Raw genomic sequence first — 26,444 nt, 5'->3', positions numbered from 1 at the left:
GATTCCCCACCGAGATCAGTCAACTTTAGGAAGAGGAAACGTTGTGAATGTCTAAGAACTGTAGCCGTGAGTAGCTACCCTCTTGCTAGTCTGTGCTTATAACATGGAAATAGGCAAGAGCCTACTAACTTTTGCTAGAAAATCACGTCAGTTCCGTGTGTGCACCCTACGGAGGGCAATACTCATCTTGCTATTTGCATACCTAGTGTGCGTTATTATGGTGCTAGTGTAGTAGGGGTCAACTCTAAGTCATTTCTGAACTGTTGCTATTTATCATATAGTCAGATTACAATCAAACATTAATAGGGGACAAGGAAAGACCAAATGTTACTGAGTTTCTAAGATCATTTTAATAAACTGTTTACAGTCATTACTACATTAACATATTTTTGTTCAGAGCTGCTAACAAGTACCAACATGGATTGATTAAATTTTTCTGTTCTGTTATTCCCCTGGTAGAAATGTAACTAGACACTTGTGATTTAGCTGTATCATTTCAAACTCAATCTATTTTTGTATAAATCTATTGAATTTTCAGAATTCCAAACTGATTTTGACTGCTGCACCCACTTTAAAAGTCAGATTTATAAAAAGAGGCATGTGGTAGGAGCTGGTTACCATGTAACTATAACCACGGGTGGTGGGTTAAACTACCAATATCAACAAAGGATGCCAAAGGTGGTAAAAGGAGGAAAAAGGAGGAACAAAGGGTGGAGTCATCCCTACACTAATTTTAAAGTAAAAGGCATTAAGAGACAGGGGAAGGAAGGACGATGAAGGGATCGGGTGTCCTCACTGAGCATTTTTTGATTCATTGTAAGGCAAATGTTTACTTACTGTGGTAAACTTGTGTAACTATTTCCAAAAGCTTAATATGAATTTTCTTTAATATGAACTTTGCCTTCATTAGGAAGGTGGCGAGGAAGTCATCAAAAGCAGGAAGCTTGTTTTGGTAAACACTCTGTATGTGTAAGTGTGTGTTTTAAAATTGATTATTTTTATTCTTTTGCATGGAGTGTTCAGGAATGAAGATGGGGAGGGTGTTGTGTGATGAAAAAGGAAAGTATATCTAACATTGTGGGACTTTTAACACCCAAAGTAGCTTCCTTCAGTTTTGACTTTGTCAAGTGTTTTTATATTATGCCTATTACGGTTCTTGGGCAGTCATGATGAAGGACCAGTCATATAGCTTCAGAGTTACTCTGTGTGTGGATAATGCTAGAACGTTCCCTACCTTTAAGATGGATGCTACCATAAGAACGGATTCATCATCCAAGTTCACTTTGTCCCCAGAGTTTAGTTTCTCCTTTAGGGCTCTGCATGATTTTATACTGGCTGATTTTCTGAAGATACCTTCTGTGAGAGGCCCTTTTTGATTGATAAAGGAAAGCATATGCTATAGGGAAGAAAAGAAAACTATGTGGCATTTCCTATCTGCAAGCCCGGAGCACAAGCTTGCCCCCTTTTTGACAGAGCTGGGGTGTATGAGGGTACAGTGCTAGAGCTGGAAGGACTGAAGTCCATTTGAAATTTTTTTTCAGTGTTTCCAAATATATTTTCTACCCAACAATCCATTTTACATTCATACACTGAAACATTTTAAACACTTGTTTAATCAGATTTTCCTTTTTAGTAAATTTACACTGTTAAACTTCTCTGCTTTGAGGCCTTTGTAGAATCCCCCTCTCCTCCTTCACTGCTCCTTTCTCATTATTCCCTATTATAGATGCTCTTTACTAAGTGTAGAAATCTTTTTGCCATACTAATTTCCCATTTGTTTATTCTCCTTTCAGTGACTGTATACCCCATTTCTACTTCCTGTATTTCCTCCCCTCTTTTAAGACAGGCTCAAAACCCCTGTCCTCCTTCTCTGATCATATTCCCTTCTCATCTGTCTTTCATTTCCTTTTGTTGTGTCTTCATGTCCTCTGCTTACAGAGTGGAGAGGTAACAGATATTGGAGTCAGGTAATGCAAGGAATCTGGAGTCTGTTATGCTCCTCATCTGCTATATGACTTCGGGCACAGCACATACTTTACTGAGGCTTGTTTTTCACTTATGAAGTGGGGAAGATGATAATCATAGTTACCCCCTAAATTTGCTGTGAAAAGTGCAAGGACTGGGGTAGTAGCTAGCATGTAACTATCAAAAGTGTGATAAATTTCTTCATATATAGCATAAGATTCCCTGCATGTGGGATAGTGCTTGGAGAGCGCTGACAATTCAGTATGCTAATTTGCTATAACACAGGTCAAACTCTGACTTTCATCTGACGCAGTCTGTCAGGATTAAATGACTCATACTTGCCAGGGGATGAGTCTTTATGCTTAAGCACTTGAATTACAAATGAAATCTATGTGAGATATTTTGAGTCATAAGATTGAGTAAACTCAGCTGAAGGAGACTTGAGACTGAGTGTGGAGTTCAAGGAAGGAGATGAGAGAATATGAGGATGAGGTGGACTCTCAGATTCCACAGAGCCCATTTTCACTGATCTGAGCAGGTGCAGGTGGGTCTTTGCTGAAACCAGTGGAATGGACAAGAGTATCTTTTCCTGTTGTATTTGCCTCATGACTCTGCAGTACCTAAATCAGATCTTATTCTTTGAAGTAATACTAACAAAACTCAGTCAAAGCCAGGGGCTGTCTAATGACTTCTCCGCTTGAGGATAGAGTTGGATGAGAACACTTGTGCTCTCAGAGCTCCCCTCCTCAGGAGGGCTACAGAAGACCAAGATGAGACCTAGCAGACTTGGGGCAGGCGGGTGGTCATTATCCCACACGTCCTCGAGAGAAGCTCCGAAGAGCTGATTTGGCTTTGTGGGTGGTGGAACTGGGCACTGGTTGTCCTCACGAGTGCTGGAGCTCCGCCAAAAGGCCCAGTTTTTTTTGTTTGTTTGTTTTTTTCCCGGTACACGGGCCTCTCACTGTTGTGGCCTCTCCTGTTGCAGAGCAACAGGCTCCAGACGCGCAGGCTCAGCGGCCATGGCTCACGGGCCCAGCCGATCCGCGCATGTGGGATCTTCCCGGACCGGGGCACGAACCCCTGTCCCCTGCATCGGCAGGTGGACTCTCAACCACTGCGCCACCAGGGAAGCCCAAGGCCCAGTTTTTGACGGAACTCCTCTTAACTGTCTTCTGGCCTGAATCTAAGGAAGAAGAAAGATTATTACTAATAGTAGTTTAGTTCATTTAACCTGATTTCCACCACTTACCTTTTATAGCATGTTCATTGCAGTGACTGGAAGAGAGAGAACCTGAGTCACTTCTTGTATAGAATTTCCCACATTCTGAAATTGGCTAATTGCATCCTGTGGTGTTAGTGTATTCTTCTTCACCATATCCTGCACACCAGTAGTTAAACCTAGAGGCTTGATTAGACTCAGGGCTGATTCTCCGAGTGACAGTATTCCCCAGACAGTGCTATCTACTGCCTCTGCACTGTGTCATGAGTCACTTAACCTGTGTTATACAAGTTTCCTGATGTTAAGTATTATCAGTGGATTCAGGTGTCAAATCTCATTTTAAAAGCCAAAAAGATTTGGTATTCAAATCAAGCAGAGTTTGGTAATCATTTACTTTTGTAGTAGGCTTCTTCCCACTCTTAGATTTCCTGTTTGGCTTTCTGAGTACCCGACCGTGGTCAGCTTTTCTCCCATCAAAAGGATCTGCCCTTCATGACACATCCTGCCTGACCCCACTTTTCAGCCGTCCTCTGGACCTCTCCTCTGGTAGGCCACAACCCTCAGGCAGCTCCATAGGTGACTTTCTGCAGTCAGGGTCCTTGGGAAGTAGTCATTAAATGCTGGCTATATGGTAAGATGCCAGGTGGCCATCTTCCTGTAACACCCTACCCAGCTACCCAGAGATGATTTTTAACTACCCAACAGCCCCTGTCAAAGGAATGCTGACAAACGGCTTTTCAGAAAAAAGTGATCAGCAATGAAAAGCTAAGTTCAAAGTTTCTACTGCCTAGCTATGAATCTTTTCCTGATATTTGCTTAAGTAACCTGTTTAACATTTGCTTAAAAAACCTGCTTAAATAACCAACTAAAAAAAGTCAACAGAGGAGCCAAGTTGTAGAAAAATAAACAGATGAGCAACATTTTACCAAATATCCTTAAACGCCCATCCACTTGTCTTTTCTGAGACATAGTGAGTGTGTCACCATGTCCACTCATGTGGGCGAAACACTTGTGCTGGGTGAGAAAACCAGAAGGCTCCTGTTCTGCCACTTAGTTGGCTAGGTTACTTAAAACTCTTTGAGCTTTGATTTCTCAAATTTAACAAAAATGATGCTGCCTACACCCCACTGGACTGCATAATGTAATGTACTACTCAACACAGACATGGCCCATAGCAGCCTTGATGAAGGTAATTTCCTCCCTCAGAGGGCCTACGGCAGCCTAGACATCGGTCTCCTCCCCTCAAAGCAGACCCCACTCCCATTCTCCGTTTGATTTTGCAGCCTCCAGAGATATGCAGTCATGAAGGAATGCCACCACTCTACCTTAGGCTCTTCTTGCCCTGACATGCATACCTCCATCATTTTAAAAGGAGAGAATGAAGAAAGCAAATACATTCTTAAATCCAGGAGGAGATTCTTCTACATTAACATGTACAAATGTTTAAGATACATGTTTATATAGGTTGAGTTGTTTTGTGCAACCTGGTTTCCCTACTCTTAAGCTGATTGTATTATTTCTAAAACTATCCAAATGTATTCATGTATTCCAAATGTATTCATTCATTGTTCAGCTTTAATAAGAATGCTCTTAAAAAGAGTGCTTTATCCCTTGCTACAAAGCTATATATCCATCCACTCCATGAGCATAGACAGAAAGCAAAATAGACATTGAGTCCTGTACTTTCTCAAAGATAGTTTCAGGCTTAGTTGGACCTTTCATAACATACATTGTTTGATATTAGAGTTCATGTTGCCCCTGTGACCATTAAAAGTGTATGCTATAGCCATGAAAAAATATGGGGACTATTAAACAAGCTAACGTTATAACCTCATCTTTCTTAAACAGTCCTGATAAGATTTAGGTTAGTGTTTCCTCATGCTCAAATTAGGGTTTGAATATTAAAAAATAAAATTTTTGAAACTTTGTGCTTATAGAATAATAATCATAACAATAAAAATACTTTAAGTAGAAATTCTATGCTGGCCTCAATACTTCCCAAATGAATAACACATTTTATTCAGAGAAAGAAATATTGATGGGACAATATTGGAATGGTAGGGGAAAAAAAAATTGCAAAAGGGAAGATTTTAAAAAACCCTAACTGAAAATATTCAGTCCAGTTCCAGTCGCCACCTGGGTCTGAAGCATACGTGGAAAATGAGGTTGCTCTGGGGGTAGAACTGAGAGTTCATTTCTAACCAGAACCCCCAAGGCCACTTCAGCCTAAGCCCAGAACAGATTCCAGGTCTTATCTAAGCCATACAGTCATCTAACCACCTCCTGTGAGGGCATGAGGTGCTAGGCAAAACCCTAGGATGGGGAAGATGTGTTCCGAGGCCATAAGAAGCTCATGTTCTAATAAGACACACAGATGTGTACAGACATAATTATATGTGGGGAGTGCTCTGGGGATACAGAGAAGGGAGATGTCTACCTAGAGGAATTAAAAAAAAAAAACAACTTTCCTAGAAGTGAGTTGGGTCTTGATTTCAGACCTTTGGGGTTTCTCTGAGCTTGATTCTGGGTGGGTGTTGGTGCCTGCCTATACCGCCCCCCCCGCACCCCTACATGGAGAATAGGCTGTATGTTATGAGTTTGCTTTCAGCAGTAGGGGCAAAAACCAAGAGAAGACACTTGCAGGAAGGGAAGGGGCTTACCTTTCCCCACTGATTCCTGGCTTGGATCCTGGCTGAGTGCTTGGGTTTCACCGGGCTTGAATCTCTTGGGACTCCTGCTTCAGGAGGCAGGCCTCCTGAAGGGCGGAAGGAGAGGTGGAGTCGTCCAGTCCCCGTTGCAGGAGCACAGTAGCTGGAAGTGGCTCATCTTAATTCCATAGGGATGTTCATGCCCTGTATGGAGAAAAATCTAAATGTAGATTCTGCTGATGGTGATGGGCGCGATCAAACCTACCTTACCGTGAGGAAGTGCGCCACGCTGGTGTGGCTGCCGTTCTTCTGGGCCTTCTGGGTAGAGAAGGCTGTGCCTCCTGAGTGAGCATGATGTGCACTGTCATGGGGGACACCCTACAGAAAGCAGGTGCCCAAGCAAAAGAGTAGAGAAAAATGTTTGTAGACACATTGCTTGGCTTGGACTGTATATATCCATCAGTGCATTGCACAATGTTGACTTTCATTATGTTTCCATCTGAGAATATTGAAGGCCTTCTAGTTTCTGCCTTGACACTCACTAGGTTGTACATCTTAGGCAAAGTACTTGCCTTACATTCCTCCTTTGAAATGCTTACCCTCACATAGACTCATAAGGATAAAAGTAAGTATATTAATAAACACTGGTGCTTAATATTTTAAAAATAATTGGACTATATATGTTAAAAATTGCTATGATCACTGTTCTCTCACACGTCAGTTTAACAAACAGATTTTTCATTTCCTTTTGTCAGTTCAATAGCCATAGCTATTCCAGAGCAGTGGGGTTGTTTGCCTTTATGTTTGCCTCCCACTGCTGCCTTCCCTCTGAGGGGGGTCCTGCGAGGCAGCAATCAGAGGCAAGGCTGCATGGTGGTGGAAACCCAGAAGCGAAGTGCAAAACAGTGTTTACGGAGTGGAAAACCACACTAGAAATCATTGAGAGTTACCTGCCAAGTGATTTGTTTTACTCTTTCAGGCTTTAAATTGCTTCCTCACCATAGAACTCTCAAAGACCCTGTGCTGTGACATGGATTTCATTTTTTAAGAATAGAATGAAAGTTCCTTTTCTTTCATTTCTGATTTATTATTATTATTTATTTATTTATTTTTGGCTGCGTTGTGTCTTCATTGCTGTGGCGAGCAGGGGGTACTCTTCATTGCGGTGCGTGGGCTTCTCATTGTGGTGGCTTCTCTTGTTGCAGACCACCGGCTCGAGGCACATGGTCTTCAGTAGTTGTGGCTCGCGGGCTCTAGAGCGCAAGCTCAGTAGTTGTGGCACACGGGCTTAGTTGCTCCGCGGCATGTGGGATCTTCCCAGACCAGGGCTCGAACTCATGTCCCCTGCATTAGCAGGCAGATTCTTAACCACTGTGCCACCAGGGAAGTCCCCTGATTTATTATTGAATGTAACTTAGGGAACTCTTGCTTTTGCTTTTAATCTGGCGTAAATGCAATGTCAGTGCTTTGTTCAGAACAAGAATCACAGCGACTTACATCCTTTAAAGCAAAAGAAACTTCCATGACAGGAATAAAATACAACCAAATCACCAGGATAACCAGGAGCTAATCCATAATTGTGAATTGAGAGCATGTTAAATGCATTCAGAATGACTTACTAAGGTATCATCATGAATGACAGGCTCTTAGGAGTCCTTAGAGCCAGCCGTGGTGAGTGAAGCTGTTCGAAGCCTAAAAGTTGTCATCTATGTGGTTTTGTTTAAATTAATGCATTTTGTTAAAATAAATATATTTAAGTATTCATTTTTTTTCCACTTTATTGCTGACTGACTCTTACAAAGATGTCAACATTAAAAAAGAAAAACACATGAAATGGGTGAGGGGATTTTGTCCTCAGCTATGTACTTGGTGACTCAGTGTATTCTAAGACTGGGACTCTACATATCGTAGAAAAAACTCAGTTGATTGGATTTTCCAGATCACTTGAAAACGTTCTTCAGATCACTTGAAAGAGTAATAGCATCACAGGATTATTGCAAGATTAATAAAGAAAAAAAGATACTGCATGTAAGAGGGAATGCGCTAAGATTTCTAGCAGAAATCATTGTCACCTTTACTATATTGCAAGTTCTGCTACAGATTTTGTCCTTTCTCTCTCTCTTTTTTTTTTTTTTTTTTTTTTGCGGTACGCGGGCCTCTCACTGTTGTGGCGTCTCCCGTTGTGGAGCACAGGCTCCCGGCGCGCAGGCTCAGCGGCCATGGCTCACGGGCCCAGCCACTCCATGGCATGTGGGATCTTCCCAGACAGGGGCACGAACCCGTGTCCCCTGCACCGGCAGGCGGACTCTCAACCACTGCGCCACCAGGGAAGCCCCTTTCCCTTGTTTTAATCCCTCTTTTTTCACTGACTACACTGAACATATTTGCTAATCCAAGAGTATGTATTATTATTTCTAGCTAACTTGCTACAGTAACTATTTTAGGAGAGGTGTAATCTGTTTATCAGAAACCTCAAGAGCAATGCTGGTAAACTGAGCTTGAGAAATAGCAAAGTACAGGTGGTTTAGTCAGTGAAGACTTGAAGAGTCTGAGTGTGATTATCTCATTTTCTTTATGATGCTGAGGAAAGTTGTGGGCACAGAGCAGGTATTAAATAAATGTCCTTGGGTTCAGAGGCATGGCTGGATTTTAGAAGATTCTCACAAAATGGAGACTATTTAGTAGTTAGGAAATGGAACAGAGGACTTCAAGACTGGAATATGAAAAATAATGTATGAGAAAAAGAAATTCCAGTTTTGTGTTGCTCTCATACCTAAGTAAGTAAAGAGTAAGTAAATAAATATCTTCAAGATAACTCTGTCAAGTGAAGAAAGCAAAGAAGAAAAATTCACATTTCTCTCCCCAACTAGACCACAAATTGCTGAATGAAAAGATGTTATCAGTGCTTGGGATAGAGTAAGTGCTTGGAATTATTTAATAAATCCATGAATAAATATTGCATGGCATTTTCACTTTTAAGGTATTTAAGCTTAAGACTGATCAACCATTACTTTGAGACTTTAGGGTCACAATTTTGAACCCAATCATCCCCATCTTAGGTTTTCCCTGACACTTAACCAGTGAGTAGGTATGAGGCCTCTTTCTTGCCAGAACTGACCCACAGCTGGTAATCTTTCTCAGAGCCCTTGGAGACAAAAAGAACTATGTGTCACAGCAAATCTTCCCAGTAGGTACTTGAAAACACATTTCCTTAGCATTTCTGTACTTCCAAAAAAAAAGAATTTGGGCTAGTATAAATGCTATTTGGTCCATAGGGGTGGCTACAATTTTTTGAGTTAATAGTGCTGATTTCAGTAACCCCTGTCCCTCTCGCAGCCTCCAATGGACCGTCTGAGATTCTTGTCCTTTTTGATAAAGGGTGGGGATCTATGGAACCACATGCAATCAGCCCCTCACTTTGTGGGCGGCCCATGGCATAAAAAAATCATGGTAATGCTCCTTCACGCTGGAGGAGTCCTGCTTTCTACTGTCTCTGCTGTCTCTGCTGCTAAAATTCTTCAACAGACTCCTTGGAGACTGTTGGCTTTTGCCTTCAAATGTCCCTGCTCAGGCAAGTATGTTGTTCAGAGAGTCACATACTCTGCCATGACTATTTCTGAGCAAATTAAAACTTGAAAGGCATCGTTAGGGACTTCCCTGGTGGTGCAGTGGTTAGCACTCTATGCTTCTAATGCAGGGGGCCCAGGTTCGATCCCTGGACAGGGAACTGGATCCCACATGCTGCAACTAAGAGCCTGCATGCTGCAAGTCAGATTCCCACATGCCGCAACTGAAAAGATCCCGCGTGCTGCAACTAAAGATCCCTCATGCTGCACCGAAGATCCCACGTGCCGTAACTAAGACCCAGTGCAGGCAAATCAATCAATAAATATAAAAAAAAAAAAAGAAAGGCATCATTAGCTCAGCAACCATGAGCAAAAGGAGACAAATACCCAAGAGGCCTTGAGTAGATGGCAGAGTAAATTCAGCCCACTTGCTTTGATGTAGACAAGCGCCACTTAAGGGAAAGAAGGGACAAGGGTTCTAACCTAGAGATTAAGTCAGATGCAGAAAACAATTAACTCCCAGCAGAATCACTGCCTAGGAATACTGGATATCCCATTTGAAACAAGTCTAAATTATAAAGACTGCTGAATTAAAGAGGAGAGGAAATGTTTGAAATAGAGTTGTTGGTGATAGGTACTATGTATGCTTGCCCTTGACTCCTGATTAAAAATCATGGCCTTGCTGTGAAAGGAGGCAGGGTCCTGGTATGGAAGCAGTCTCACTCACAGACACACACACACACACACACACACACACACACACACACACACACGGCTAAATCTGCTCAAAATTGTATTGCAAATAAGAAGTGAGAGCTAATAAAAATCTTTTTTTTTTTTTTTTTTTCTTGCGGTACGCGAGCCTCTCACTGTTGTGGCCTCTCCCGTTGCGGAGCACAGGCTCGCGACGCGCAGGCTCAGCGGCCATGGCTCACGGGCCCAGCCACTTCACGGCATGTGGGATCTTCCCAGACCGGGGCACGAACTCGTGTCCCCTGCATCGGCAGGCGGACTCTCAACCACTGCGCCACCAGGGAAGCCCAAAATCTTTTCTTTTACGGTAAAGATTGGAAAAACTATGTTGGAATCCCTTAAATCAGGAATACGTGTATAGGCATATAACCCCAATTCTTCATTAAAATAGAAATTTTTTCTTGTCTGGTGAGATTGATCACTTTAAGCAAAGGAAAATTACAAAATGAAATAAAATGAGCTCTAACATTAATCTCACCAACCTTATCCGTAAAACCACTCTCTTCTAAGATTTAATTCTTATTCAGGACATATATATCAAATAGGTTAGAAGTCAACGCAGAGGGGTGCTTTACTCAGTGCATATAAATTCAAAATGTATTATTAAATTCAATTTTTACAGAAATCATTGATTTCTTATACCAAATTCTGGCTGACCTGAGTTTTTAAGGGGCTTTATTATACCATTGAGTCAGACAAAACTTAAATACAAATATTGTCATTATGTCATATCACAATATCAAGACATTTTCACATTTATAAATATATATATTCATATATATATCTACTTATATATATAAATTTTATATATTTATATATAATTTTATATAGGGAGCCATGCTTTACAAGTGCTTTCTTCAGTTCTGTCCATCTGAATGCCCCTTGCCCTCTCTTTTCCCTTATGCACCCTCATCCCCAAACATAGCCATGTCTTTCACCAAAAAATTTTCAACAAGCCATAACAGTCCTATCAAAACATAAAGGAGAACAGACACTTGAAAGCAAAACAAGATGAAAGTGATGTGTACACAAATGCCCCCAGATCCATGGTTTTATTCAGAACTTGTCTTCTTTACCAGTTCACAAGAGGCATTAGCTATCTCATTCTCAGGACCTGCAACAAGGGGATGTAGCTTCTAGCCAGGTGGTCTTTATGTCAAATTTACAACAAAAGATACATTTAGGATTTCTCATGCTGAGATTGAGTCCTCAGATGGCAATCAGGGTAAATGGGGATGGGATGGGAGGAATCAGGAAAGAAGATACAGAAAGCAAGGTCCAATAGAGGAGGAAATATTTAGAATCTTATTGTCTAGGTATATAATGTATACAGTAAAGTGCATGTTTTCATAGCACTCTAAAATTATAGCCCGAGTTCATTATGCTATGACTTACAATTCACACAGAATTTACAATGGAAATACAACACTCATGTATAGGCTAATAACATAGCTTTGCTGCCTTCAACTTCTGAACTTAGGGGCACCAAATATGACTTACATATCTGTAATAATTAGCTGTCTTATGATGGTAGGTACATCATACACACACATACAAACACACGAATCTCAAAAATCAAAGTTGGTTTTTAACTAAAAATAACTTGCAGGTAACTTACAGTTATTCCTAGCTTTGAAAGTGACATGTTGATAACATCATTCACTGTGTCTGAATTTCTTACTGTTATAGTTACAGACTGCAAAAAAGAAGCAAGAAAAATTGCTATAAATTAAAAATATTTAAACAGGTGAGTAAGTAATTATTGTTAAATTATTATCCATATTCTAAAGGCAAAGCTTGTATTCAGGTAATGACAAAGTAAAGCACATGTAGAACACAAACCCCTAATTATAGTTTTCCATTCCTTTATATAACATGAAGTTAGTAGAAAGCATTTCAGTAAAACAGAAAGGATTTGTTGGCACACAAAATATAACAGCTTGGGACTTCCCTGGTGGTGCAGTGGTTAAAAATCCGCCTGCCAATGCAAGGGACACAGGTTCGAGCCCTGGTCTGGGAAGATCCCACATGCCACGTAGCAACTAAGCCCGTGTGCCACAACTACTGAGCTGCGTGCCACAACTACTGAAGCCCGTGTGCCTAGGCCCCGTGCTCTGCAACAAGAGAAGCCATCACAATGATAAGCCTGTGCACCACAGCAAAGAGTAGCGCTGCAACTAGAGAAATCCCGGGCGCGGCAACGAAGACCCAACGCAGCCAAAAAAAAAAAAAATTTATATATATATATATATATATAAATAAAACAGCTCAAGCAAGAAAGAGATAGACTGAGAATTCTGAGAAGGCAAATGGGCTGGTCATCAGCACCTTAGCGCTTTTTCCGTAATGGAGGAGGGATAGTTTAAAAAGGAGCTGGACTCTATTCTCTCTTCCTGAGTTGTGTTTTTATAGTATGGCTTTATTTCTTTGCAATTATGTAGTCAGTTAATTTCAACATTTTCCCCTATGTCTGTGTATTTGAAGATTTCTTTGAAACACAATTATCAGATAAAATTATTTTTCTACATAGTAATTCTAAAGGCATTATCAAGCTAAAACTATACGGCCAATGAGAAAGATAGACACATATCTGCTGGATTTTATAGATTTTTTTTTCTGATGTAGATATCTATGTTTATTGACACCCAAGGTACTGTGCGGAAACTTCCAAATACACTGACCTGGAAAAAGTCATTTGAATAATTCTCTTCCTAGTGAAATACAGAGCCAAGATTATCCACTCCCTTGAAACCAAACCAAGGAGTTATCCAAAAGTCCAGAGCATAGTTTTGACTCTCCAGTAACACTGAGCACTTACCATATGCCAAGCACTGTTCTAAATATTTTATAAACATTATTTCATTTAACTGTAAACTACATCAGGTAGTCTTTATTAGCCCCATTTTACAGATGAGGAAACTCACAGAGTTTTCTGTTGCCAAAAGCAACAGAAACAGGGTTTGAACTCAGACAACCTAGCTCATGAGCCTGTGCTCGTAACCACTTGGCCTCCATGGGTGTTGACCTGTGGCTCCCTGAAGAACCCTCCTCCTCTTTCCTATCCTGAGCTTCATCTCTTCCCCCAGAGTCACCAGGCTTTCTGAAGGGATTATTCTTTTATTTGTGGAGTGAGATGATAAATCTCATGATATTACACCAACAAAGCTAGATGCTAGCTTGGAAATGTTCAAACTGTATCACAACAAAGCTTTATACTACAGTGGATTCTCCTAGGGTGTCATTGTGTTTCTTCACACTCAGTCACAACTGAGTGAGATTTTCTCAGTGGAAGTGAGAAAGAATGAACCTAATGTAAACTGACTTGAGGAGAAGGGAGAGGAGGGCTGCAGTTTCCATTTCTATTGTGTATCCCTTACTGTGGCTCCCCCTCTCCTTTCCTTTACCTCAGCCTTATACTAGGGGGTAAGCCCCAATGGTTTGTGAAATTTATAGGATTCTAGGGAGATTTCTCCTATTCTAACACAGGGGTGTTGCCTTAGATGCTTAGGAAGAGGGGTTGTGGTATATTCTCTAAGTGTCCTTTCACGGATAAGTTAATAGTAATCGTCATCTTTTATCTAAATAAAATTCATTTTTCACTGTTTCTGTATTCTTCAGTAACTAAATATGAGGATAGTGATGTCTAAAGACAGTGGACTAGGTACAGTCCCTTCCCATTCGTAAATTCTTCATGGGCCTCTACTAGTATTAATATCTTAATATTTATAAAGCAGATCCTGTTCTAAAAAAAAAAGTAATAATTTTACTTGAAAAATAACTTACTAATAAGCATTCTAATGAATATCAAAAATGATAATGAAGGTTTCATCTGAGTTTAATTCTTGAGAACAGAAGTTTCTAATGTATGTAGTACAAAAGAAAATGACAAAAATCTCAATTTTCACTGAATATTAACATCCCACACAACTGGAGGAATATAATTTCTTTGGCAAGAAATAAACATTTACGCTTATTATTACATACAAGCTAAAATTTACTTATTCTGACCAAATACATAGGTAGCAGTTAGTCAACTATTTATTCCATTTGTGTTGATTTCTATAGCATCAACCTAAAGATGAGTTTTCAACTGAAGTCTGAAGATGAACTGAGGTAAAAGGGGACTTCAGTCCCCCCGCCCCTTTTTATGGCTAAGTGGAAAAACTCGGTGCTAAGCTCAGATGATGAATTTGCACAGACTGATTCAGGGCATAACACAATCCTCCGTCAAGGATGAGGCATGACAGAGAAGAGAGATCACAGGAGGCTTTCTTTTTAATTGTTGTCTCTTTCTGGAAAAAGAAAAAACAAATTTTTCCTATTAATAATGATCTTGAATATACCTAAATGTTATTATGGGAATGATCTTGTAGGTGGTTTTCTAAAAATTGTGGTGAAAACTCATACAAGGTGTCAGCACTCAGTACTGCTAGTCATTGCAGTGGAAGAACTGTGTCTCCCCCTCTCCCTGCTGACACCTTCATACACCGAAGCCCTCACTGCCAACACGACTGTATTTGGAGATAGAGCTTTTAGGATGTAATTAAGGCTTATGAGGTCATAAGGGTAAGATTCTAATCCAGTAGGATTGGTGGGCTTGTTTGAGGAGGGAGAGAGCTTTCTTTCTCTCTCCCCACATTCACGCAGTTAGGAAATGCCACGTGAACATACAGTGAGAAGACAGCCATCTGCAAGCCAGGAAGAGAGCTCTCACTAGAGCTGGTACCTGATCTCGGATTTCCAGTCTCCAGAACTATAAGGAAATACATTTCTGTTGTTTAAACCACCGAGTCTATGGTATTGGTTGCATTTGTATTCAGGGTTGAGAGGAAAGTGCACCCAGTTGATTCTGTCTCCAACATATATTCCAAATCTGTCTGGCTGAATCTTTCATTTTCACTGCCAACCCCCAAATAGAGCCCTTGTTACTATTCACTGGGACTGTTGCCTCCCCTAACTAGTCACCCTGCTTCCACTCTTGCTTACTCAAAAATCCATCATCTACCAAGAGTCAGAAAATTTTGCTAAAAATATAAACCAGATATGGTTACTGTCCTAGTTAAACACCCTTCAGCATAGTATTTCAGCCCCTTACTAAGGCCTGTGGAGACCCTGTGTGGCTGGACCCCTGACTCCAGTATCATATCCAATATCGTGCCCCCCCCTTTAGGCTCCAGTCACACTGGCTTTCCCTGAACTCCTCCCTCCAGGGGGCTAAGCTGCACCCACTTACGCCTGCTGCTCCCTCAGCCTAGAAGGAAGGCCCAGCCACCTTGGCTAGAAATGGTGGCTGCTTCTCCCCCCACAGGTCCAGCTTAGAGGCTGCCACCTTGAGAGGTCCTCCTGGACAACCCCTCTGCAATATGGTCCCATCTTCTACATGGTACCCTAGCTACTTTGTATCAGAAGCACTAATCACAATCTGTAATTTCCCCCTCTTATTTTTATCACCTGTCTTGTAAGCCCCAGGCAAGACAGACACTGCCTGTCATATTTTCTTACAGTAAGGGTTAGCAAACGTGGAACTGTATAAGTGGGAGAGCATGTAATGTATATATATGCACTTGGTATTAGACATAGGTATCAAATCACTGAATAAGAAGAGGTGCCGCTTCTGCCTTCTCCAGCCTCTTTTGAGTTCTACGGGGCTCTGGATCAGCAGGGTATGATTGGCTCCCTCAGTTGATGTAGTGTTTTCACTGTGGGTGGCCACCTCAACGGAAGGGCTTCTCCTGCAAAACATCAAACACCACAGAACAGCTAGTCTCTGGTCAGATATATGATGGAGTTTATGTTAAATATCAAGGTTTATACAACTCTGAAAATTAGGCTCCATCTCCCAAATAGGGCTTCACAGCTCAAATTCAGGAGTCAGTAAGTTATTGAAAGTTATTGAAAGAAATTAGGCTACTTAGGGAGTTGGTATGGACAGAGAACAGTTTCAGGAACAAAGCCCTGGCGCATGTGGACTCTTAGAGGTGGGGAAAAGGGGAAAGCGGCAAAGCTGGTCACGAACCGTTAGGAAGAGGAGAACCAAGAGGCCAAAGGTAGAGAGCATTACAAGATGGTAAAAACCAACAGCAACAAAAAACCAACAACCACCCAAAATAGGACAATTTGTGGCCTAATATAGATAAAATACAATGATATGGAGATTCGCAAAGACGTAACTACAATTTGGTGTCATGTTAACATAAAAATTTAGATAACGGAGGATTCTGGAAAATTGACCCCAATCTTATCTAAATCCGTATTCAGAGTTTGGGGAAAATTCTCAAAGATCGGCAAATAATACTGGAAACATCAAAAAGTTTCTAAATACAAAGCAGTGCAAAGCTGTTATTTGGTTGAGCTGTGACTAAGCTCTAACAGAACTCTGGTCATAATAGGTAAAACAACTAAACTGAACAGAACATAAAGACTCATAGGTAGAGCAGAAGTTTTCATAGTTCTACAGAAAATTCTCCCCTGTGGAGCCAAAAGTATTCCCCCCACACCCCCTCTACCCCGAGAATGTAAAGCTGCTCACCTGTGTTCAGCTGCACTGAATCTTATGAACACCAGCAGCTTTTCAGGAAACCAATGCTGAAGTTAAAAATTAGTTCACATGTCTTTGAGGAAATAAAACAAAACACCTCCTGTGACCACCAGTCTGTTTGGATGGTCAAAAATAGTATATTAAAAGGCTATGTGATGCGGTGAAGCCTTGAATGACCACCAGAAAGCTCCAAGTGCTCTTTGATTGACATAAACATCCTTTTTCCTCCAGTTCTTGGCACTGAAACTTGAGGATGTCTGCAGCACTTGGCGGAGTACGTGAACAAATCCATGAAGGCTGAGGATTCTGTAGTAGTCAGATCACTGGCCATCATGATGTCAATTCTGAGGCCGTGCCGTAACTGACAAACGGCCATACTTGTTTCCCTGACTTTGCCTCCATCTTTTCGTTCTTTTAATTAATTTTTTATTTTGAAATAACTGTAGATTCCCGTGGAGCTGTAAGAAATAATACAGAGAGAGTCTATAGCCTTTTACCCAGGTTCCCCCAATGGTAATATCTCTCTAAACTACAGTACAATACCATAACTAGTATATTAACATTGAAACAGTCAAGATACGGCACATTTCCATCACCTCAGGGAGGCTTTATGTTACCAGTTTACAGCCACACAGACTTCCCTCCTGCTTCTACCACCTCTTTAATCCCTGGCAACCATTAGTCTTTCTCCATTTCTTTAATTTTGCTATTTTCACGAATGTTATATCAACGGGATCATACAGTATGTAACACTTTGGGATTCGCTCTTTTCCACTCAGCATAATGGGAGATTCATCCGGATTGTTGCAGGTATTCATAGTTCATTTCTTTGTAACTCTTGGTAGTAGTCCATGATGTGTCACAGTTTGCTTAACCAACTGTTAAGGAAGGCCCAGGTTGTCTTCAGTGTTGGGCTGTTACAGATAAAGCTGCAACAAACATTTGTGTACACATTTTTGTGTCAACATAAGTATCCATTTCTCTAGGCTAAATGCCCAGGAGTGCAAATGTCTGGTTGTATGGTAGTTGTATCTTTTGTTTTTTAAGAAACTGTCAGATTGTTTTCCAGAGTGGCTGTACCATTTCACATTCTCACCAGCACTGTATGAATGATTGTTTCTCCAAGTCCACACAAGCACTTGGTGGTGTCATTTTTTTATCTTAGGCATTCTGATAGCTGCGTAGTGCCATCTCACTGTGGATTTAATTTGCATTTCCCTAATAGTTAATGACGCTGAACATCTTTTCATGTGCTTATTTGCCATCTGTATATCTTCTTCAGTGTTAGGGAACCTACAGTAATCTGCTACAAACATTTTATGTAAAGACACCTTTCTCTTTCCACTTGAAAACTGACCACTGTACAGTTGAGGAGGCTGGTGCACAGACAGTTTAGGTACTGGGAAACCAAGCAGCCACAGTGCAACTAAAGGGTTCAAATCCAGCTGACTCCCAGCCTCTGATCAGTGAGGCCCCCTAACCTCTTCTCATAGGGACGGTCTCTTTCCTTTGACAACAGTGGAGGACTGAAATTTGATCATATAATGAAGTTTGTGGTTTCTCTTGTAAGGCTCTTGTAATAGTTATCTGAATACATATCTTTTATTCCCCACTAGACTCTAAGAATCTCAAGGAATGAGTCTAGTTTTGATTTATCATTTAATTCTCACAGGCATTGGCACCTTGGAGGAATTCAAAACATTTTATGAAATAATTTTCTGCTGTGGATGAAGGAAGAAAGGAATAATCTAAAAGAGTCTCTCTTTCTTTTACTTCATTCATTGAACAGAGTGTTTGAACCTGTACTGAAAGAAAGGCACTTGGTTAGGTCTGGGCAGCAGGGAGCAAAAGGGACTTCGGCCCAGCTCTCTCACAAATCCTAGATTTAAATTGGGGAGACAGAAATTAAACAGGGTCTCACCAATAACTCTTAATGCCAGACTCTGGTAGGTACTACAAAGAAAAATTAGAGTGAGATAAGCAATTACAAGAGGGACCGGACACCTGACTTTGTATTGTGGAGAGGGCAGGCAAGGAAGGCTTCTTTGAAAAGCTCCTTTGAAATGAGCTTTAAAAGATAATTTGGAATTAACTGGGGGGGGGGGGGGAGGGGAGGAAGGGAGAGAGGGAAAGAGGTATGGAGGGAAGGAGGGGGAAAGACAGGGGGAGAGAGAGAGAGAGAGAGAGAGAGAGAAAGGGAAAGAGAAGAAGAAGAGGAGAAGAGAAAAGAATATGTGTTGGGAGAGGATGTTTCTTTTTTTAAATAAATAAATACATTTATTTATTTCTTGCTAGCTTGCTGCGTTGGGTCCTCGTTGCTGTGCCTGGGCTTTCTCCAGCTGCAGCAAGCAGGGGCTACTCTTCGTTGTGGTACGCAGGCTTCTCATTGTGGTGGCTTCTCTTGTTGTGGAGCATGGGCTCTAGGCACGTGGGCTCAGTAGTTGTGGCTCGTGGGCTCTAGAGCACAGGCTCAGTAGTTGTGGCACACGGGCTTAGTCACGCCGCGGCATGTGGGAACTTCCTGGACCAGAGACCGAACCCATGTCCCCTAGCATTGGCATGTGTATTCTTAACCACTGTGCCACCAGGGAAGTCCGGGAGAGGATGTTTCATATTTCATGCTGAAGGGACAGAATTTGAGTATATGAAATTTCAGAGACATGAAAGAGTTTGCTAGATTGGAGACACTAACAGAAGGTTCAGGAAGGTGAAGTAAGTCTGAAACGGTGGGTGGAAGCCAGAAGCACAGGTCTTTTTAGTCCTCTGTGACCTTGTTAAGGCCTCTCCTCTTAAAACCAAACTAGCACAGATGCGGCATATAGACAGTGGCCTCCAGAGACTGCTCACCACTTTTAAAGGGACAGTGCTAGTCTGGACATGCCTGACTGTATTTAGAACCATGGAGGCTCATTGGGCGACACTTTTTGGCCTCTCATCAAGCATTTGGCAGAATCTATGGAAGGCAAGAAATGTAGGCAGACGTATCTCTGCACCTTCCCCAATTCCCAAATTATCTCCATTCTCTGCCTATCCCTTTTGGAGAGGTTAGAGGCCAGGAAGACTTCTCCCCTTCTAGAATCTAGTCACTGGTAATCAGTGCTGATATGCATCAGAATTGCTTTGAGGAGCTTTTTAGGCTGTACTCTCCCAGAGGTTTTGAGTCACCAGACCCAGAAAACCTGTATTTATACAGAGCGTTTTGCATGATTCTTACATGTAACCAGGATTGTGTTTGTTTTTTAGGCATCCATTGAGAAAGAAGTGTTTTTGTACCATCTTCCCCTTGTAGTGAAGCAAAAGAGAGAAAACCTTTTCTCAGAAAGATCAAGGAAGCTTTCCTTAGTCATGTAATAATTATCTTTAAATGTAATAGCTAAAGCTGAATGTCTTCCAAATACTGTTGTTAGTTCTTTTAATTTTATGAAAGAACTCTAAATGGAATAACAGTGACAAGGTGTCTTTTCTTTTTAAAAAAAAAAATTCATGTATTTTTTTTTTTAACATCTTTATTGGAGTATAATTGCTTTACAATGGTATGTTAGTTTCAGCTTCACAACAAAATGAATCAGTTATATATATACATATATTCCCACATCTCTTCCCGCTTGCGTCTCCCTCCCTCCCACCCTCCCTATCCCACCCCTCCAGGCGGTCACAAAGCACCGAGCTGATCTCCCTGTGCTATGCGGCTGCTTCCCACTAGCTAACTACCTTACGTTTGGTAGTGTATATATGTCCATGCCTCTTTATCGCTTTGTCACCGTTTACCCTTCCCCCTCCCCATAGCATGTATTTTTTTATTGGAGTATAATTAATTTACAATGTTGTGTTAGTTTCTGCTACACAGTGAAGTGAATCAGCTATATGTATACACGTATCTCCTCCCTCCTGCACCTCCCTCCCACCCCCCCCATCCCACCCATCTAGGTCATCACAGAGCACCGAGCTGAGCTCCCTGTGCTGTACAGCAGGTTCCCACTAGCTCTCTATTTTACACATGGTAGTGTATATGTCAATCCTAATCTCCCAATTCATCCCACCCTCCCCTTCCCCCGCTGTGTCCACATGTCCGTTCTCTAAGTCTGCAACAAAGTGTTTTCATTTATTTCATTGAACACTGAACTTTTGCCCTAAATGTCAAACAGAAGAGGTGATCCTATGCCAATAGAACCAACATTTAAACGTACTGCAAAGACAAGACTATTTTCTTAATTCTATTTTTTCCCTTAGATTTTTAAATCTTTGATCAAATGTCTGTATTGGAAAACAGATTGTGTATTGTCAAGAGCATGAGCTCTGGAATCCAATTACCTGTTTTGAATCCCTCCTTGTTCTTTACTCCCTACGTGAGAAGACTAGGAAAACCAGTTTACAATGTCCTCATTTGTAAAATGGAGATGATGATAAAAGTACATTCCTTATAGGCTGGTTATGAAAATTAAGTGAGGTAGCACTTCAGAAAACTTACTATGGTACCTAACACAGTAATCCCTCAATTAATGTTAGTATGCTCTTAGGAGACAGCGAGACTTTGTATTCAAAGATAGCAAGTAGTATCATGGATCTTCTTCCAAGATAAAGACAGGGAGACAGAACAGGTACCAATGTTGACTGACTACAAGTTGCCAAGCTCCTTGCCACGCAGTTTATGTACATCATCTCATTTCTTTGGAGCAGATTTGTGAGGTAAGAACCATTATTTATAGTTTTACAGATGGAGAAACTGAGGCTCAGTAGAGTTAAGTAACTGAGAGCCATATACCTAACAATTCATAGAGTCACATTTGTCTAATTTCAAAGTCATATAGTGTTTCCACAACTAAACAACGTTTCCCCTCTGGAGGAGGGAAGAAAAGATATTTAAGCCACATCATGTTTAGGTTGACTCCCAAATTATTTAATTGGAATGTATCTGAGTGTTTACATTAACTGTCAGCATTTGCATTTGGTGCCCATACCCCACTCTCTCCTCCTCAAAATGGCTGGCTGTGGAGTCCTTAGCCAGTGTTGGCAGCACGGACCAACGCTCAGACAGGAAGTTTGTATCAGTTCCCAAGGTGGAGAGTCAACTCCTGTTACTTTAAGGAGCCAGACCTTGGGTTTTAGACTGGCTGGGAGTAGCAGTCAGAACTGTGAAAGTGCTCTAATTGATGATTCACCTCCTGATGTCTAGCTGTCCACATCTCTGTGACAGATACCAGGCTGTGAATTGTGGCTAAACCTTTCCACTGCCTCCTCAGCCTAATCCCCATTCTAGGTCACTGTCCCTGTGAGTAATTTCTCTCCTGATTCTGGCACTCTGGACCTTCTACTACCTGCTAATTGATTTTTACCTCCACAAAAATGTAAAAGAGAGGGATGCCCAGGCCTGGGCAGTGAGCACTGGTTCCACTACCCTCTGCTACCCTCTGCTGGCCATACCTGGAAATTATGTTTAACCTTCAGGTCCTCGGTCCAAGGCGTATTCGTAATAGAGAGTGAGTGAGTGAATTCTGGCACACAAAAAAACCAAGTAAATAAAATAAATGATACTTTCATTTATTTTTTTAAAAGTCAAATTTCAAAAAAATACATTAAAAATGTATTTCAAATTTCAAAAAAAAAATACATGGTTAACAAAATATCTAAATGTACCCTTAAAGAATACAGTCATCCCTCAGTATCTGTGGGCGATCAGTTCCAGGATGCCCTGTGGATACCACAATCCACAGATGTTCGAGTCCATTATATAAAATGGCACAGTATTTGCATATAACCTATGCACATCCTTCTGTATGCTTTACATCATCTATAGATTACTTATAATACCTAATACAATGTAAATGCTAGGTACATAGTTGCCAGCGCACAGCCAATTTAAGTATTGCATTTTGGAACTTTCTGGAATATTTTTGGAATATTTTAGATCTTAAGTTGGTTGAATCTGTGGATGTGGAACTTATGGATGCATAGGGCTGACTGTACTAGCTTATCTGTACATAGACCCTACCATTCATCTTTTCATTCAAGGGACAGGTCTATAATAGCACAGTCGAAAATCATGCTACCAGTATTGATCAATCTTTTTAATCATGCATGTGTATGGACAAAAACCAAAACAGAACAAAACCAGAAAATTTAGAAGAAACCAACAGCAAAAATGAGAAGGTCCAAGTGGAACAGATGTAACAGTTGACTCCTGAAGAAAACAGCTAATGAAGAGAACTGAAAAAAAAAAAGATTAAAAAAATTCCCCAAACCCTAACATCTTCAGAGTCGAGAAGCCAAAGAATAGGTGGCTGGGTAACAAGAATAATCAAAGAAAAAAGATTTCTTGGAAATTAAAGGTATCATTGGCTAAATGAATAATTTAATAGAAATTCTTGAAGATTGGGTTTAAGGAATCCCATTTGAGCTTGACACTTGGAACATTCATTTTTCCATTTTGATGATATAGGTTACCTTTTTATCCTCAATAGGTAGAGCTATTCAGTCTTTCAGTAAGGAGTAATTTAATAATTGGAATAATGTAAATGCTATTTCAGTTTGTAGAATCAACATATAAACAAAATTTGGAAGACAATATTAACTATAAAAGAGAATCTAATATTAACATTGATAATGTAAAAAAAAACAGAAGTCTGTTAAGGCAGCAGAGAGATGTGGAAGGTAATGTCAGACACAGATTTTTCTTACCTTATCTAGTAAGGAATCACGATTACTATCTAAAATTTATGTAACAAAATATGGGGTTTAAGCATATTCTTTAAAATTATGGATAAACACCAGAAGAACCAAAATACTTTAACTGGAAAAACTTAGTAGTGGATAAAGAAATATGAACTAAATTTATCAACTTTTAATAGATACTATCTAAAGTTGATGAAGGAGAAATGGAGGAATTAACATAAGTTTCAGAGGTATGGTAATAACCAGCAGCAGAATAAAAAATGTTTAAAAATAGGGAGGTGGGGGGCTTCCCTGGTGGCGCCGTGGTTGAGAGTCCGCCTGCCGATGCAGGGGAAACGGGTTCGTGCCCCGGTCTGGGAAGATCCCGCATGCCGCGGAGCGGCTGGGCCCGTGAGCCATGGCCTCTGAGCCTGCACGTCCGGAGCCTGTGCTCTGAAACAGGAGAGGCCACAACAGTGAGAGGCCCATGTACCGCAAAAAAAAAAAAAAAAAAAAAAAGGCAGCTGGTGGGGGGGTGGGATGAATTGGGAGATTGGGATAGACACATATACACTATTGATACTATGTATAAAATAGATAACTAATGAGAACCTACTGTATAGCACAGGGAACTCTACTCAATGCTCTGTGGTGACCTAAATGGGAAGGAAATCCAGAAAAGAGGGGATATATGTATATGTATGGCTGATTCACTTTGCTGTACAGCAGAAACTAACACAACGTTGTAAAGCAACTATACTCCAAGGGAGCTGGATTAGAAATGGGGAGTGGGAGAATGAGGTAAGGTAGAGAACTTCCTTTTCATTTAGTACCACTCTGTACTGTTTGATGTTTTTTTAACTTGTGTATGTATTAATTTTACATGTCAAAACTAAAAAGTAAAAAAAAAAACAAAAAAATTTCTGCAGCTGCAGTTCTTGGCACCATTTTCCTCCACAGCTGCAGTCTCTCTCCTTACACTAATGGTCAGATCCTACTGAGACAGGAAGGCGTAAGAACAGAAAAGTTTCTGTTCTGAAGTTTAGGTTTAGGTATTTTTTGTTTGTTTGTGCTTGTGTTCTATGTTTTCAGTGGCCCAACCTTTTGGAATACTAACTTTTGAGTACTTTAATCTGTGACATCTGGAATCTCCTTAAAGTTTTGCTAAACTTCGGTATCCTTCTGTTACTTTTTTTCTTTTTTTTTTTTGCGGTACGCGGGTCTCTCACTGCTGTGGCCTCTCCCGTTGCGGAGCACGGGCTCCGGACGTGCAGGCTCAGCGGCCATGGCTCACAGGCCCAGCTGCTCCGCAGCATGTGGGATCTTCCCGGACCGGGGCACGAAGCCATGTCCCCTGCATTGGCAGGCGGACTCTCAACCACTGCGCCACCAGGGAAGCCCTCTTTTTTTTTTTAATTGAGGTAAAATTGGTGTATAACATTTATACACATTTCAGGTATACAGCATTATAAATTGCTATTTGTATACACTACAACGTAACCAGCACTGTAAGTCTAGTTACCATCCATCACCATACAGTTGATCCCCTTCACTCACTTCACCCTTCTTCCAATCCCTTCCCTTCTGGTAACCTACCAATCTGTTCTCTCAATCTGTGAGTTTGTTTTTCTTTTGTTTGTTTGTTTTGTTTTTTATTTTCAACATAAAAGGGAAATTATATGGTATTTATCTTTCTTCATCTGACTTATTTCACTTAGCATAATACCCTCAAGGTCCATCCATGTTGTAGCAAATGGCAAGATTTCCTTCTCTTATGGCTACATAGTATTCTGTTGTGTGTATATATATATATATATATATATATACATTAAATCTTCTTTATCCATTCACCCATCCTTGTACATTTAGGTTGTTTCCATATCTTGGCTGTTGTAATAATGCTGCAGTGAACATAGGGGTGAATATATCTTTTCGAACTAGTGTTTTTGTTTTCTTCAGATAAATACCCACAAGTAGAATTGCTGAATCATTTAGAAGTTCTATTCTTAATTTTCTGAGGAATTTCCATACTGTTTTCCACAGTGGCTGAACCAGTTTACATTCCCACCGACCACGTACAAGAGTAATCCTGACTCACTGGCCTTTACTGTGATCCTGGTGTTTTAATTGTTTTTTTTTTAATTTAATTTTGACTCTAGTCACCTACTGCCTAGCTGGGTCCAACTCAACCTGCCTAGGTAGGAAGGAAAAAATTTATGGAAGAGTGATGACAATCACTATTATCATAATAAATAAAACAGTGTATATTATTAAAACAGTGCTAACAAGTAGGGTGATGGTCTCTACCCCATCCCTCATGTTTTCACAGAGAAGAGTATACTTCTCCTCTACAGAGAACACACTTGGAAGAATTTGGGAGTAGAGGTTTTCTCTAGACCACAATCTTGCATGAGACAATAGACAGGAGGAAATGAAGAAACCAGAATATCTAAATTTTCTAAGTAGGCAATAATGTCTCAAATGTCACTCTCTGAGAGAAAGTAGGCAATATATATGGGGAGATCCCCACAAGCATCACCCAAACAAAAGAAAACAAGAAAAACACAAAGAAATACACAAATATATTATACACGTAGAAGCACAACTGTTGGGCAGTTACTGGTCCATTAAACACAGATTCCCAGGCTGTGGACTCGACACTGGTGCAGCTGGCTGACCTGCCATGGGACTGAAACCAGGTGTTCTCAGGTCCTCACTGTCTCCAGTGCAGGTACCACTAAGTTATCTGCCATGCTCTTTGGCTGAGAATAGCAATGTCAAGCCACATGATACCATTCACTTAATTTGGGGATCATAATTTTGTTTGTGATAACTTCTGTAGTGGAGCTGCAGTTTCTTTTGTGGCTACCCTCCCCTTGGAGAGTAGAGCTAACTAGAGATTTGAATTTAAAGAGGCTGAAGAAGCTATATTCCTATGAAAGACAGCCTAGGACACAGCTGCAGATACAGGAATCCAGACAACTAAGACCCTCCGGCTGAGACTGAGCCAATTGTATAAAATAGGGAATGAAGGCATTTGGACTTTAATTTCTATGGGCTTTTATTTACAAGGGGATTTCGTTCTGAGGAAGCTGAAAAATAAGAGT

At 40.8% G+C, this 26,444-nt stretch overlaps 1 protein-coding gene across 1 annotated transcript in view; it reads right to left on the bottom strand.

Annotated features, from left to right (window-relative positions):
• Positions 1-331: 331 nt before the first annotated feature.
• The window catches only part of MAD2L1 (mitotic arrest deficient 2 like 1), a 38,112-nt gene continuing 11,999 nt past the window's right edge, over positions 332-26,444 (bottom strand). The window contains exons 9-12 of the mRNA XM_004331482.3: positions 16,681-17,147; positions 11,770-15,883; positions 5,845-6,036; positions 332-3,148 (exon numbers count right to left, since the gene is read on the bottom strand). The gene's annotated coding sequence lies outside the window, so the exon portion shown is untranslated. The remainder of the gene's footprint in view (positions 3,149-5,844; positions 6,037-11,769; positions 15,884-16,680; positions 17,148-26,444) is intronic.

Source organism: Tursiops truncatus, chromosome 5, assembly GCF_011762595.2.
Source record: "Tursiops truncatus isolate mTurTru1 chromosome 5, mTurTru1.mat.Y, whole genome shotgun sequence".
Taxonomy (NCBI): Eukaryota; Metazoa; Chordata; class Mammalia; order Artiodactyla; family Delphinidae; genus Tursiops; species Tursiops truncatus.
Note: the sequence above shows the minus strand (reverse complement) of the source record. Positions and strands in the feature narration are given on the sequence as shown.